A 15,239-nucleotide genomic window follows, 5' to 3' on the forward strand; every position below is an offset into this window, starting at 1 on the left:
TTTTTCAAGCCAACCTCAGCCAAATAAAACGTGGATTTTTTAAAGAATTTTTCAAGCCAACCTCAGCCAAAAAAAACGTGGATTTTTTAAAGAATTTTTCAAGCCAACCTCAGCCAAATAAAACGTGGATTTTTTAAAGATTTTTTTCAAAAAATATTCTCTAAAAAACTTTGATGTGCCTTGGAAAAATATAGATATGTATCTAAAAAATCCTCGTTTATAGCGCTGATATTCTGAAAAATTTATTACCACAATGTCATTTCAAACATGACTGCAAGCCTTTTATTTTCAGTGTTTACTTTTTTTCAGTTTTTTTCATTTTGAATATTCCACTGGCAGTTTTTCCGCGTTGTTTTCTCTGTTACTGATGATGTTTTTGATGATGACACTGTTGTTGGTATTTCTTTGTGGCGTTTACATGTAAAAAAGCAGAACAGAAAACAAAAGTTTTCTCATTAAAAAAGTCCTTACTATTTCCTTAACAAACAACAAGAGCAGCCGTAGCAGCAACAGGAACAGCAACATCAGCGGCAACATTCACAAAGGACATGAAAGACAAATACAGAGGAAATGAAATTTTTGGCGAACATGAAACTTGAGGAAATTCTTTAAGTTTATTGTTGTTGTTGGTTCGTGTGGCTCCTCTGGCATTTTCGGAAAATAAAAGTCATGTTAGATAGGCAGAGGGAGAGAGAGTGAGAGATCGCTCAAATTGTAAATGATTATTAACTTTCAGCAAAAGTGAGTGAGTTGTTGAGAAGACAAATAAGTTTTTGGGTGTCGTTAAAAAATAACAATAAGAAATTTGAATAAACGTTAATTTAATTTATTTTTTTGTTTAAAGTGAAGGCTAAAAGGTGATAAAAGAGGCAAATACCCAGTGAGTGGGTTTATGGAACTCATTAACAATTTTCTGATTTCATTTTCCACTTTGCCCATTGTCAGTCTTCCCAAAGGATTATTTTCTCTTAATTTTTTTACATAAAAAAAATAATTTTTTGTCATTACATAAATCATTAAATTTATTTAAATTGCCTGCCATTAAATGTTTAAAAATTAATTGTCATATTTTAACATGTATGTGTGTTACATACATATGTATGTACATATGTATCCATTTACCTTTTTTGATATTTGTAATATATAAATATTATAGTTAGTTGTTTCCTTTGTTTTTACGGAAAATACATTTATTGCCCCTGGCAACAAAACATCAGCATGTGTGTGTCCATTCTAATTGGAATATTTATGCCATTTTTCCAATTCATTAAAATTCATAATTCTAATAATATCACTAAGTTATCTCTTATTACCATTGTGTATTGAAAAGTACACATACATACATATTTTTATACCCTCCACCATATGGAGGGTATAATTAAATTTGTCATTCCGTTTGTAACACATCGAAATATTCGTCGGAGACCCTATAAAGTATATATATTATTGATCAGCATAAAATTCTATGTCGATTTGACCATGTCCGTCTGTCCGTCCGTCCGTCCGTCTGTCTGTCTGTTGAAATCAAGATACAGTTCGCAATTTTAAAGATAGAGAGTCAAAATTTGGTACAGAAGTTTTTATTACTTGCAGGATGGTTGGTATTGAAAATGGGATATATCGGTCCACGTTTTGATATAGCCCCCATAGAACGGTACCTCCCGATTTTCGGTATTTTTAGGGTTTTAGCTTCATTATCCTACCAAAATGGCTGAAATTTGGTACGTAGTCTTCTTTAGGGGTATAAAACTTTCCCCCAGAATTTTGTCGGTATCGGTCCACACCTTTATATAGCCCCCATAGAACGGTACCTCCCGATTTTCGGTATTTTTAAGGTTTTAGCTTCATTATCACACCGAAATGGCTGAAATTTGGTACTTAGTATACGTTGGTGGTATAAAAATTCCCCCAGAACTTTGTCGGTATCGGTCCATGCCTTCATATAGCCCCATAGAACGGTACCTCCCGATTTTCGGTATTTTGAACGCTTTGGCCTCAATATTCCAACGAAATGGCTGAAATTTGGTATTTAGACTTTGTTGGGGGTGCTCAAACTTCCCCCTTAAATTTGTCGGTATAGGTCCACGCCTTCATATAGCCCCCATAGAACGGTACCTCCTGATTTTTGTAATACTGAAGATTGTGACGTCAATATCCAACCGAAATGGCTGAAATTCGTTATTTCGTCTTCCAAGAGCTATAAAATATTCCAGAAGAGTATTATCAGTATAGGTCCACATCTTCCTATATTCCCATAAAAGCGTACTTCTTGACTTTCGGTATTTTTTAAGTTTTAGTCACATTCCCTTACCGAAATATAGGAAATTTGGTATTTAGTCTTCTTTGAGCCTAAAAACTTTCCGTCAGAAATTTGTCGGTATAGATCGACATTTTGAAATAGCCCCCATAGAATGGTGCCTCACATTGTTTTACCAAAATTGCTGAAATTTAGTATTAAGTCTTCTTCATACACGAAAGGAAACTAATTATTCCATTTTACTTCAATACAACTTGTGGTGGAGGGTATAACAAGTTCGGCCCGGCCGAACTTAACGCCGTTCTTACTTGTTTTTAATTTTTTTATTTTTATTGTTTTTTAATTATTTTTGTAATTTCACACAAAAAGCTAAAATATAAATTAAATATTTAATTTCAATCAAATATTTACATAATTTTTCATTAGCAGCAAATAAATGAAAGTGATATGTGCAAAAATCTAATTATAAAATATGACAGGGATCGGATAAATAAATTGTAATTGGGAAGAGAGAGGAAAAATTAAGAATTGGGCGTTGAGTGTGGAAAATATATTTTATATTATAGAAAAATATTTTTAAAAAATCCACGTTTATTATGGAAAAATATTTTTTTAAAAAATCCACGTTTATTATGGAAAAATATTTTTTAAAAAATCCACGTTTATTATGGAAAAATATTTTTTTAAAAAATCCACGTTTATTATGGAAAAATATTTTTTAAAAAATCCACGTTTATTATGGAAAAATATTTTTTTAAAAAATCCGCGTTCATTATGGAAAATATTTTTTTAAAAAATCCACGTTTATTATGGAAAAATATTTTTTTAAAAATCCACGTTTATTATGGAAAAATATTTTTTTTAAAAATCCACGTTTATTATGGAAAAATATTTTTTTTAAAAATCCACGTTTATTATGGAAAAATATTTTTTTTTTTTTAAATCCACGTTTATTATGGAAAAATATTTTTTTAAAAAATCCACGTTTATTATGGAAAAATATTTTTTTTAAAAAATCCACGTTTATTGTGGAAAAATACTTTTTAAGAAATCCACGTTTTTTATGGAAAAATATTTTTTTAAAAAATCCACGTTTATTATGGAAAAATATTTTTTTAAAAAAATCCACGTTTATTATGGAAAATTTTTTTTTTAAAAAATCCACGTTTTTTATGGAAAAATATGTTTTTAAAAAATCCACGTTTATTATGGAAAAATATTTTTTTAAAAATCCACGTTTATTATGGAAAAATATTTGTTTAAAAAATCCACGTTTATTATGGAAAAATATTTTTTTAAAAAATCCACGTTTATTATGGAAAAATATTTTTTAAAAAATCCACGTTTATTATGGAAAAATATTTTTTAAAAAATCCACGTTTATTATGGAAAAATATTTTTTTAAAAAATCCACGTTTATTATGGAAAAAAATTTTTTTAAAAAATCCACGTTTATTATGGAAAAATATTTTTTTAAAAAATCCACGTTTATTATGGAAAAATATTTTTTTAAAAAATCCACGTTTATTATGGAAAAATATTTTTTTAAAAAATCCACGTTTATTATGGAAAAATATTTTTTTAAAAAATCCACGTTTATTATGGAAAAATATTTTTTTAAAAAATCCACGTTTATTATGGAAAAATATTTTTTTAAAAAATCCACATTTATTATGGAAAAATATTTTTTTAAATAATCCACGTTTATTATGGAAAAATATTTTTTTAAAAAATCCACGTTTATTATGGAAAAATATTTTTTTAAAAAATCCACGTGTATTAGGAAAAACATTTTTTTTTAAAAAATCCACGTTTATTATGGAAAAATATTTTTTTAAATCCTTGTTTAGTATGGAAAAATAAAAAATATTTTTTAAAAAATCCACGTTTATTATGGAAAAATATTTTTTTTTTAATCCACGTTTATTATGGAAAAATATTTTTTTTAATCCACGTTTATTATGGAAAAATATTTTTTTAAAAAACCACGTTTATTATGGAAAAAATATTTGTTAAAAAATCCACGTTTATTATGGAAAAATATTTTTTTTAAAAAATCCACGATTATTATGGAAAAATATTTTTTAAAAAAATCAACGTTTATTATGGAAAATATTTTTTTAAAAAATCAATGTTTATTATGGAAAATAATTTTTTAAAAAATCCACGTTTATTATGGAAAAATATTTTTTAAAAAAAATCCCCGTTTATTATGTAAAAATATTTTTCTAAAAAATCTACGTTTATTATTAAAAAATATTTTTTTTTAAATCCACCTTTATTATTGAATTTTTTTTAAATCAAAAAAAATATTTTTTTTAAAACCTAGGTCTATTATGGACAAATATTTTTTTAAAAAAATCCACATTTTTTTGAAAAAAATTCAGGTCTATTGGAATTTTTTAATCCACATTTTTTGGGAAAATAACTGGAAAAATATTTGCTTGTTATTTTATTGATTCTTTTTGGTTTCAAGCTCTGTTTTGCCTACAAAATCCTAGTCTGTACGTGTAGTAAAAATATTTTAGAAATAAAGAAATTGATTTAAATTCCTAGCAAAAATGTACATTCTTACTTCCCAACAAAAATCCTTACCATGCCAAATTAATCTGAAGGTCACATGCGCTTTAATGCCCGTCTTAAATGTTCATAACTCATAAATCATTTGTCTTATGGTTTAATGTTAATGTCCATAATAATCGCATTAACAAATTACACGTTTAACGTTAAAGAGCTTCACAGCGTCAAGCGGGAAAGCAAACAGGAAATTCTTAAACCTCAAAAGAAAAACAAAAAAACCACACATGAAATAGCTACTCATATCTTAAAGGGGAAGTTTATATTCACTTGCCGCAATGTTTTAGACATTAAGTGGATACTAATCTTCAATGTTGTGGCATACATATATGCATTAATACTCGTACATACATACATTTATGTATGTCTGTTATTGTATATGTGAACAATCACCCGTTTTTCCTTAGAACGTATTACGATTTATATACTGTCTGGATTAATGCTGCCGATCATTTATGAATTTTGTTATTTTTAATGCTTTTTCGCACACACACACACACGTATAAATGGTAATATAAATTTTATGGCATGTTGATATTTTATGAAGCGTTTGAATGCTATTTATTAAAACAAAGTTGCAAACGTGTTTGAAGATTTTCATGTGTGGTAAGGGGAATTAAAAAAAAAAAACAAAAATAAAATGTATTCGTGTAAAAATACCCCTAGAGGTATTCTATAGACAGGAGAATACCTTTCGAGGTCATGCAAAAAGAAAAGGTCCTCTTTCATAAAGGAAATTCTTCTGTAGACAGAAAATTACTTACTGAGGAAATTTATAGACAGAATGAAAGCTTCGGGGGTCTTCTATAGATCTCTTAAGGTCTTCCACTGACAGCAGAAGACCTCTTAAGAATTTCTGCAGACAGAAGAAGAACTCTTGAGGTCTTCTGTAGGCAAGGAAGACATCGTGAAACAGAAGAAGAGCCCTTGAGATTTTCTACAGACAGAAAAATGTTTGCTAGGCCTATATAGCCAGAAGAAGACCTGTTGAAATCTTCTACATGCAAAAGATGACCTCTCTAAGTCTTCTACAGGCAGAAGAAGAACTCTTGAGGTCTTCTATAGAAAACAAGTAAGAAAAGCGTTAAGTTCGGTCGGGCCGAACTTTTTATACCCTCCACCACAAATTTCAGCCATTTCGGTTGATTAATGTGGCCACAACCTTCAAAATACCGAAATTCGGAAGGTACCGTTCTATGGGGCTATATGATGGCGTGGACTTATACCTACAAATTTCTGGGGGAAAGTTTTATACGCCTAAAGAAGAATAAATACCAAATTTCAGCCATCTCGGTGTGATAATGAGGCCAAAACCTTTAAAATACCGAAAATCGGGAGATATCGTCCTATGGGGGCTATATCAAAACGTGGACCTATATAAACAGTTTATGGTAGAAATGTTTCTTAGCCTCTGGAAACACAAAATACAAAGTTACCACCGATTCTTTGGTCAAATGGGTCTAATACATTCAAAATATATTAAAATGACGCGTACTTTATAAGGGGCCTTATGTGGGGCATATACCAAAACGTGGACCTATATAACCCAACTTTGGTAGGAATGTTTTCTTGCCTCTGAAGACACAAAATACCAAATTACAACCAATTCTGTGGTCAAATGGGTCTAATACATTCAAAATATATTAAAACAAGTAAGAAAAGTCTATAGTCGGACGGAGCCGACCATGGGATACCCTATACCACTATCCCTGTACAATAGCTCTCTACGGAACTTCTTTTCAATGATTGTGAAAATTTAATTATCAAATATCAGAGATGTAATGTATAATACTTATGACCAAAACCAAAAAGTTATCTAGCATGACAAAGACATTTTTGTAGCAGGAAAGGAAAATTTAGTTCACACAAACTAAAATGTAATGAAACCCACTTATGTAGTACTACTACTTCCGTTGTTTAACCGCTACGTTATTGCAATTTTTACCAATTTCACACCAAAGTTTCAGCCCATTTAACCCGCTAAGTATTATCTGATCTTCACGTTGGTTTGTACGCTTCTTCTTCATCATAAACTCAAACTTTGTTTAAAATTTTGCGGGTTATTATTTTGACCTACAGAGCCGCTACAAAATTGGTTAAAATTTTGTTTTTGGTCCATTTCATCCCCTGAACATTTCACGATCATCACCAAAAACTAATCATTTCTATTCTGGCCCGAACCCAACCTCCTTAAAAAATTCGTTACAATCGGTACATAATTGCGGCCTTAAGCTTGTTTACAATATTTAATGGACGGACACACATCGCTAAATCGTTTTATCTCGTCGAGATATGAATTTTGGCATACCAAATAAGGGGTCTAGGACGAATATTTCGTGTTACATAAACTTTTGGAGAGACAATATGTAGCATGGGATAAAAATGTGGTTCTCTACACAGAACTCATTATATATTAGGCAGTAGGCCCGTTATCTAGCAAACACTTTATTGCAATTTACATCAGAGCAAAGGTCAGTAGTTTTTTTCCATATGTAGGCTACTTTGCGAAATATATATGTATGTATGTCTTCAAGAAAAGGACCAAAAATAAAATTTTTATATTTTTCATACAAAAGTAATGGTCCATTTCACCCGCTAAAGAATATCAGATCATCATTCAAAATTGTAGGCATCTTTTTCGACCTATACTCTTACCCGGTGCAAAATTTCGTGACTATTGATGTATAGTTGCGACTTCTAGCGAGTTTATTATTACACTACAAACAAATAACGGAATATATTAGGCTGTAACTCTGTTATCTGATCATGCACACCAACATAATTGGCATCAATTGAAAGGTCAAGCGTTCCACTTTCAAGTATATCTCACTTGTCCGGAATGTCACTTGCAGGAATTCAGATATAAGCTGTATATTAAAAAATTTCACAATTTTCACACAAAAGTTTTGGTCCATTTAACCCTCTAAATATTATCCGATCGCCATCTCAAATTGCAAGCTTCTTCTTTGTGATATACTCTTACCTTACGCGTTGATCGGACTATTATTGAGACCTACAGAACCGCTAGAAAATTGGATAAATATTATGTTTTTGGTCCATTTCACCCGCTAAATATTTCACGATCATCACCAATAAGAATAGGGATATATTCTGATCTGAACCCGACCTCCATACAAAATTTCGTGACGATCGGTCCATAATTGCGGCCTGGAGCGTGTTTACAATTTATAATGGACAGACGGACGGACGGACGGACACACATCTCAAAATCGCTTTATCTCGTTGAGATATGAAGATTGGTATACCACATTGGGGGTCTCCGACGAATATTTCGCGGTGTTACATGAATTTTTACCAAAACAAACTTATAATACCCTTTTCCACATTGTGGTATAGGGTATAATGACGCGTACTTTATATGGGGCCTTATATGGGGGCAATACCAAAACGTGGACCTATATAACCCAACTTTGGTAGGAATATTTTTTGGCCTCTGGAGACACAAAGTACCAAATTACAACCAATTCGGTGGTAAAATGGGCCAAATATCTTAAAAATTCCTTAAAACGACGACGCGTCACGCGTCATTTTGTATGGGGGCTATACGAAAGCGTGGACCTACACAGCCCGCTTTCAATACCAAAAGTCCTACGTAAATATAACATATTTTCCCAAAATTTCATCAACCTACGTCAATCCGTTCGGACGCTAGAGTGATTTCCACAGACGGACAGACGGACGGACATGGCTATATCGATGTAGAATTGCACGCTGATCAAGAATATATATACTTTGTGGGGTCTACAATGATTATTTCGAGTAGTTACAAACGTAGTTACAAACTTAATATACCCCCATCCTATGGTGGAGGGTATAAAAATAAGACCACATAAGGTCTCCTATAGACAGAAGAAGATCCCCTGAGTTCTTTTACAGAAAGAACAAGTAAAAAAAGCGTTAAGTTCGGCCGGGGCGAACTTTTTATACCCTCCACCACAAATTTCAGCCATTTCGGTGGGTTAATGTGACCACAACCTTCAAAAAACCGAAATCCCTAAGGTACCGTTCTATGGGGGCTATATGATGGCGTGGACCTATACCTAAAAATTTCTGGGGGAAAGTTTTATAAGCCTAAAGAAGATTAAATACCAAATTTCAGCCATCTCGGTGTGATAATGAGGCTAAAACCTTCAAAATATCGAAAATCGGGAGATATCGTATTATGGGGGTTATATCAACACGTGGACCTATATAAAAATTTTATGGTAGAAATGTTTCTTAGGCTCTGGAAACACAAATACAAAGTTACAAGGGATTCTTTGGTCAAATGGGTCGGATACATTCAAAATATATTAAAATGACGCGTACTTTATAAGGGGCCTTATGTGGGGGCTATACCAAAACGTGGACCTATATAACCCAACTTTGGTAGGAATGTTTTCTGGCCTCTTAAGACACAAAGTACCAAATTACAACCAATTCCGCGGTCAAATGGGTCTAATACGTTCAAAATATATTAAAATGACGCGTACTTTATATGGTGCCTTATATGGGGGCTATACCAAAACGTGGACCTATATAACCCAACTTTGGTAGGAATGTTTTTTGGCTTCTGGAGACACAAAGTACCAAATTACAACCAATTCGGTGGTAAAATGGGGCAAATATCTTAAAAATGCCTTAAAACGACGACGCGTCACGCGTCATTTTGTATGGGGGCTATACGAAAGCGTGGACCTACATAGCCCGCTTTCAATACCAAAAGTCCTACGTACATATAATATATTTTCCCAAAGTTTCATCAACCTACGTCAATCCGCTCGGACGCTAGAGTGATTTCCACAGACGGACGGACATGGCTATATCGATGTAGAATTGCACGCTGATCAAGAATATATATACTTTGTGGGGTCTACAATGATTATTTCGAGTAGTTACAAACGTAGTGACAAACTTAATATACCCCCATCCTATGGTGGAGGGTATAAAAACATTTTTTGAAGTCCTCTATATCCCGAAGAAGACCTCTTGCAATCCTCTAATGCAAAACAGGACCTTTCAAAGTTCTACAGGCAGGCGAAGACCTCTTGAGGTCATCTACAGGACTTTTACAGGCAGAAAAACGCCTGCTGAAGTCATCTATAGCCAGAAAAGGGCCTCTTGAATTCTTCAACATGCAAAAGAAGACCTCTCCAAGTCTTCTACAAGCAGAAGAAAACATCTTGAGGTCATCCATAGACAAAAGAAGACGCCTTGAATTCTTCTATAGATAAAAGAAAACCGCTTAAGTCTTTTATAGAAAATATAAGACAACATGAGGCCTCCTGAGGACAAAAGAAGAGCCCTTGAGTTCTTCCACGGACAGAAAAGTATCTTTTAAAGTCCTCTATATTAAGAAGATGACCTTTGAAATCTTCTGCATGCAAACGGGGACTTCTCAAAGTCTTCTACAGGCATAAGACGACCACTCGAAATCTTCTACAAGAAGGAAAAGGCCTATTGAGGTCAGGCAAAGGGAGACCTCTTAAGGACTTATGCAGGCAGAAAAAAAAACATATTGACGTCTTCCATAAATAAAAGAAAACGCCTTGAAGTTTTTTATAGATAAAAGAAAACCACTTGAGGTCTTCTATAGAAAAAATAAGACCACATGATGTCTCCTGAAGACAAAAGAAGAGCCGTTGAGTTCTTCTACAGACAGAACAACGTCTGTTGAAGTCCTCTATAGCCAGAAGAAGTGCTCTTGAATTCTTCAACATGCTAAAATAAGACCTCCGGAAGTCTTCTATAGACAGAAGAAGACCTCCTGAGAACTTCTATAGACAAATGTATACCTATTGGGATCTTCTAAAGACAAAAGAAGGTCTCTTGAGGTCTTCTATAGACAAAATAATATCTCCTTCTATATATGAAATAAGTCTTCTTGAATTCTACTTTAGACAAAAGATATTTTGAAATTCAGTAAACGAAAAAAGACTTCTAGAGGTCTTCAATAGGCAAAAGCAGACCTCTTGAATAACTTGAGGTCTTTTTTTTAGACAGAAGAAGACTTCCTGAGGTCGTCCTTAGACAAAATAAGACCATTTTAGGTCCTCTTTAGACAGAAGAAAAGGTCTTGCGGTCTTGTTTTGACATAAGGGTGAACCTTAAGCCTCCTATTAACAGAATGACCACTTGAGGCATTCTATTAACATTACACGACCTCTACAGAAGACAGAAGAAGACCACTTAAGAAATACTACAGACAGGTAAGGACTTCTATACAGATAAAACAACGTTTGTTGAAGTTCTCTATAGCCAGAAGAAGTGTTCTTGAATTCTTCTACATGCAAAATAAGACCTCCGGAAGTCTTCTATAGACAGAAGAAGACCTCCTGAGAACTTCTATAGACAAAAAATACCTATTGGAGTATTCTAAAGACAAAAGAAGGCCTCTTGAGGTCTTCTATAGACAAAATAATATCTCCTGAGACCATCTATATATGAAATAAGTCTTCTTGAATTCTACTTTAGACAAAAGATATTTTGAAATTCAGTAAACGAAAAAAGACTTCTAGAGGTCTTCAATAGGCAAAAGCAGACCTCTTGAATAACTTGAGGTCTTTTTTTTATAGACAGAAGAAGACTTCCTGAGGTCGTCCTTAGACAAAATAAGACCATTTTAGGTCCTCTTTAGACAGAAGAAAAGGTCTTGCGGTCTTGTTTTGACATAAGGGTGAACCTTAAGCCTCCTATTAACAGAATGACCACTTGAGGCATTCTATTAACATTACACGACCTCTACAGAAGACAGAAGAAGACCACTTAAGAAATACTACAGACAGGTAAGGACTTCTATACAGATAAAGGCTTCTAGAGTTATTCCCCTAGACAGTAGAAGGCGTTTTGAAGTCTTCTATAGACAGCGGAAAACCTCTTGAAGTTTTTATGAACAAAATAAAACCTTTTCAGGTATTCTTTAGAAAAGAGAGGACTTCTTGAGGGTTTTTTATAGACAACAGAAAATGTTTGTTGGGTCTTCATTAGGTAAACGGAGACCTTTGGAAGTCTTCTATAGACAAAAGAAGACATCCTGAGTATTACTATTGCCAAAAACTACATCTTAAAGTATTCTACAAACTAAAGAGAAATTGTTGTGGTCTTCTGTGAACATAAATAGACCTCTAGAGATCTGCTTTAGAATAGAGAGGACCTTTAGAGGATTCTGTGGACGAAGGTTTACATCTTAAGGAACTATAGACAAACATTCAGTTAACGTCTTCATTAAAATAGGGGGGTTTCTTGTGGTTTACTATAGACAAAAGGAGACCTATTCAGGCTTTCCATAGACAAAAGAACACAATTTTCAGGTATTCTATAGATATGAGAAAATCTCTTGAGATATTCTATAGATAAGAGAAGACCTCTTAATGTGTTCTATGTACAAGAAATTCTTCAGCCTACCGAAACTTTAAGAGGTCTTCCTCTACCTAAAGAAGGTCTGCAGAGGCCTTATTCTGTCTATAGAATTCGTGCAGAGTTCTTCTTGTGTTTACAGAAGACCGCAAGATAACTTTTTTCTACAGAAGAACTATAGGTAAGAGAAGACCTCTACAGGTGTTCTATGGACATGATATTTTTCTGTCTACAAAAACCTGAAGAGGTCTTCCTCTGTCTAAAGAAGACCTACAGACGCCTACTTCTACAGAGGAACTGAAGACGTAATATTTTGTGGATAGACGCCCTCAAGAGGTCTTCCGACAATGTACAAGACATTTTTCAGCCTACCGAAACCTCAAGAGGTCTTCCTCTACCTAAAGAAGGCCTGCAGAGGCCTTCTTCTGTCTATGGAAATCTAGCAGAGTTCTACTTCTGTTTACAGAAGATCTCAAGATATCATTTTTTTTCTTTAGAAGAACTATAGGTAAGATAAGACCTATTAAGGTGTTCTATGTACAAGTTATTCTTTTGTCTACAAAATCCTACTAATTCTACCTACTTCTGTCTATAGAAATCCAGATTTTTCTTCTGTTTACCGAAGACCTTAAGATATACATATTTTTTCTACAGAAGAACTGAATAGGTTTTATTCTGCCTACAGAAAATTTCAAGTGGTATTCTTTTGTATATACGAGACCTCAATAGGCCTTCCGTCTATGAAAGACTTCAAGAGATATTCTTCTGTTTATAGAAGAGATGAAGATTTTTTCTCTTTATATAGAAGGTCTGAAAAGATCTTCTTCTGTTTACACAAAACCTAAAGGTGTCTTCTTCTAACTGCAGAAGACTAAAAGAAGCCTTTTTCTTTCCTTAGAAGACTTAAAGAGGTCTTCTTTTCTCTATAGAAGACCATAGGGGGTCTCCTTTTGTCTATAGAAGAGCGCATGAGGACTTCTTTTGTCGCTTAAAGACCTCTAGATGTCGCTCTCTGTCTTTTGAAGACCTCATGTAAATATATTCTTTAATAAATCCACAAATTCAGAGGCCAAGTAAAAATATTCTTTAATAAATCCACACCATGTAGGGCCAAGTAAAAATATTCTTTAATATATCCACGCCTTGTAGGGCCAAGTAAAAATATTCTTTAATAAATCCACTCCCTGAAGGGCCAAGTAAAAATAGTCTTTAATAAATCCACGCCTTGAAGGGCCAAGTAAAAATATTCTTTAATAAACCCACTCCTTGAAGGGCCAAGTAAGAATATTCTTTAATAAATCCACACCTTGGAGGGCCAAGTAAAAAAATCCTTTATAAATTCACGCCTTGTAGGGCCAAGTAAAAATATTATTTAATAAATCCCCGCCTTGTAGGGCCAAGTAAAAATATGTAGGGCCAAGTAAAAATATTCTTTAATAAACCCACTCCTTGAAGGGCCAAGTAAGAATATTCTTTAATAAATCCACACCTTGGAGGGCCAAGTAAAAAAATCCTTTATAAATTCACGCCTTGTAGGGCCAAGTAAAAATATTATTTAATAAATCCCCGCCTTGTAGGGCCAAGTAAAAATATGTAGGGCCAAGTAAAAATATTCTTTAATAAATCCACGCCTTGGAGAGCCAAGTAAAAATATTCTTTAATAAATCCACGCCTTGGAGAGCCAAGTAAAAATATTCTTTAATAAATCCACGCCTTGGAGAGCCAAGTAAAAATATTCTTTAATAAATCCACGCCTTGGAGAGCCAAGTAAAAATATTCATTAATAAATCCACGCCTTGGAGAGCCAAGTAAAAATATTCTTTAATAAATCCACGCCTTGGAGAGCCAAGTAAAAATATTCTTTAATAAATCCACGCCTTGAAGAGCCAAGTAAAAATATTCTTTAATAAATCCACGCCTTGGAGAGCCAAGTAAAAATATTCTTTAATAAATCCACGCCTTGGAGAGCCAAGTAAAAATATTCTTTAATAAATCCACGCATTGAAAGGGCCAAGTAAAAATATTCTTTAATGAATCCATGCCTTGATAGAACAAGTAAATATATTCTTTTATAAATCCACGCCTTGAAGGACCAAGTAAAAATATATACGTAATAATAAAGAGGTCCGACTACTTCAAGAGATCTTCTTCTGTCTATAAAAGACATGAAGATTTTTTTCTCTATATATAGAAGGTCTGAAGAGATCTTCTTCTGTTTAGAGATAACCTGAAGGTGTCTTCTTCTTTCTACAGATGACTAAATGAAGCCTTTTTCTTTCTTTAGAAGACTTCCAGATTTCTTCTTCTCTCTATAGAACAGCACAGGGGGTCTCCTTTTGTCTACAGAAAAGCGCATGAGGACTTCTTTTGTCGGTTAAAAACCTCAAGATGTCGTTCTCTGTCTCTTGAAGACCTCAAGAGGTATTCTTCTGACTCTAGTAGACCCAAAGACGTATTCTTCTATCTCTAGAAGCCGCAAGCGGTTTTCTCCTTTTACTAGAAGACCTAATAATATCGTCTTCTTTCTCTAGAAGACTTCAAGATTACTTCTTCTGTCTACAGAAGACATTAAGATTTTTTCTCTATATATAGAAGGTCTCCAGAGATCTTCTTCTGTTTACAGAAGACTTGAAGGTATATTCTTCTCTCTTTAGAAAACTTGAAGTGGTCTTCTCTATAGAAGACAGCAAGGGGTCTTCTTTTGTCTATAGAAGAGCGCATGAGGTCTTCTTCTGTCTCTAGAAGGCTGCATGAGGTCTTTTTCTGTCTATCGAAGATCTTAAGAGGTCGTTCTCTGTCTCTTGACGACCTCAAATGGTGGTCTTCTGTCTCCAATAGACCTCAATAAGTATTCTTCTCTAGAAGCCTTGAGAGCGTTTCTCCTTTCTCTAGAAAACCTAAAAAGGTCGTCTTCTGCCTCTAGAAGACTTCATGATTACTTTTGCTGTCTTTAGTAGACAAGGAGTTAAGCGAAAAAGAAGAAGAGAAGAAGTAGACCTCGCGAGGTCGTCTACAAAAAACCTCGATGTCTTCTTCTGTCTATAGAAGA

Source organism: Musca autumnalis, unplaced genomic scaffold, assembly GCF_047663935.1.
Source record: "Musca autumnalis isolate F117 unplaced genomic scaffold, ASM4766393v1 scaffold_268, whole genome shotgun sequence".
Lineage (NCBI taxonomy): Eukaryota > Metazoa > Arthropoda > Insecta > Diptera > Muscidae > Musca > Musca autumnalis.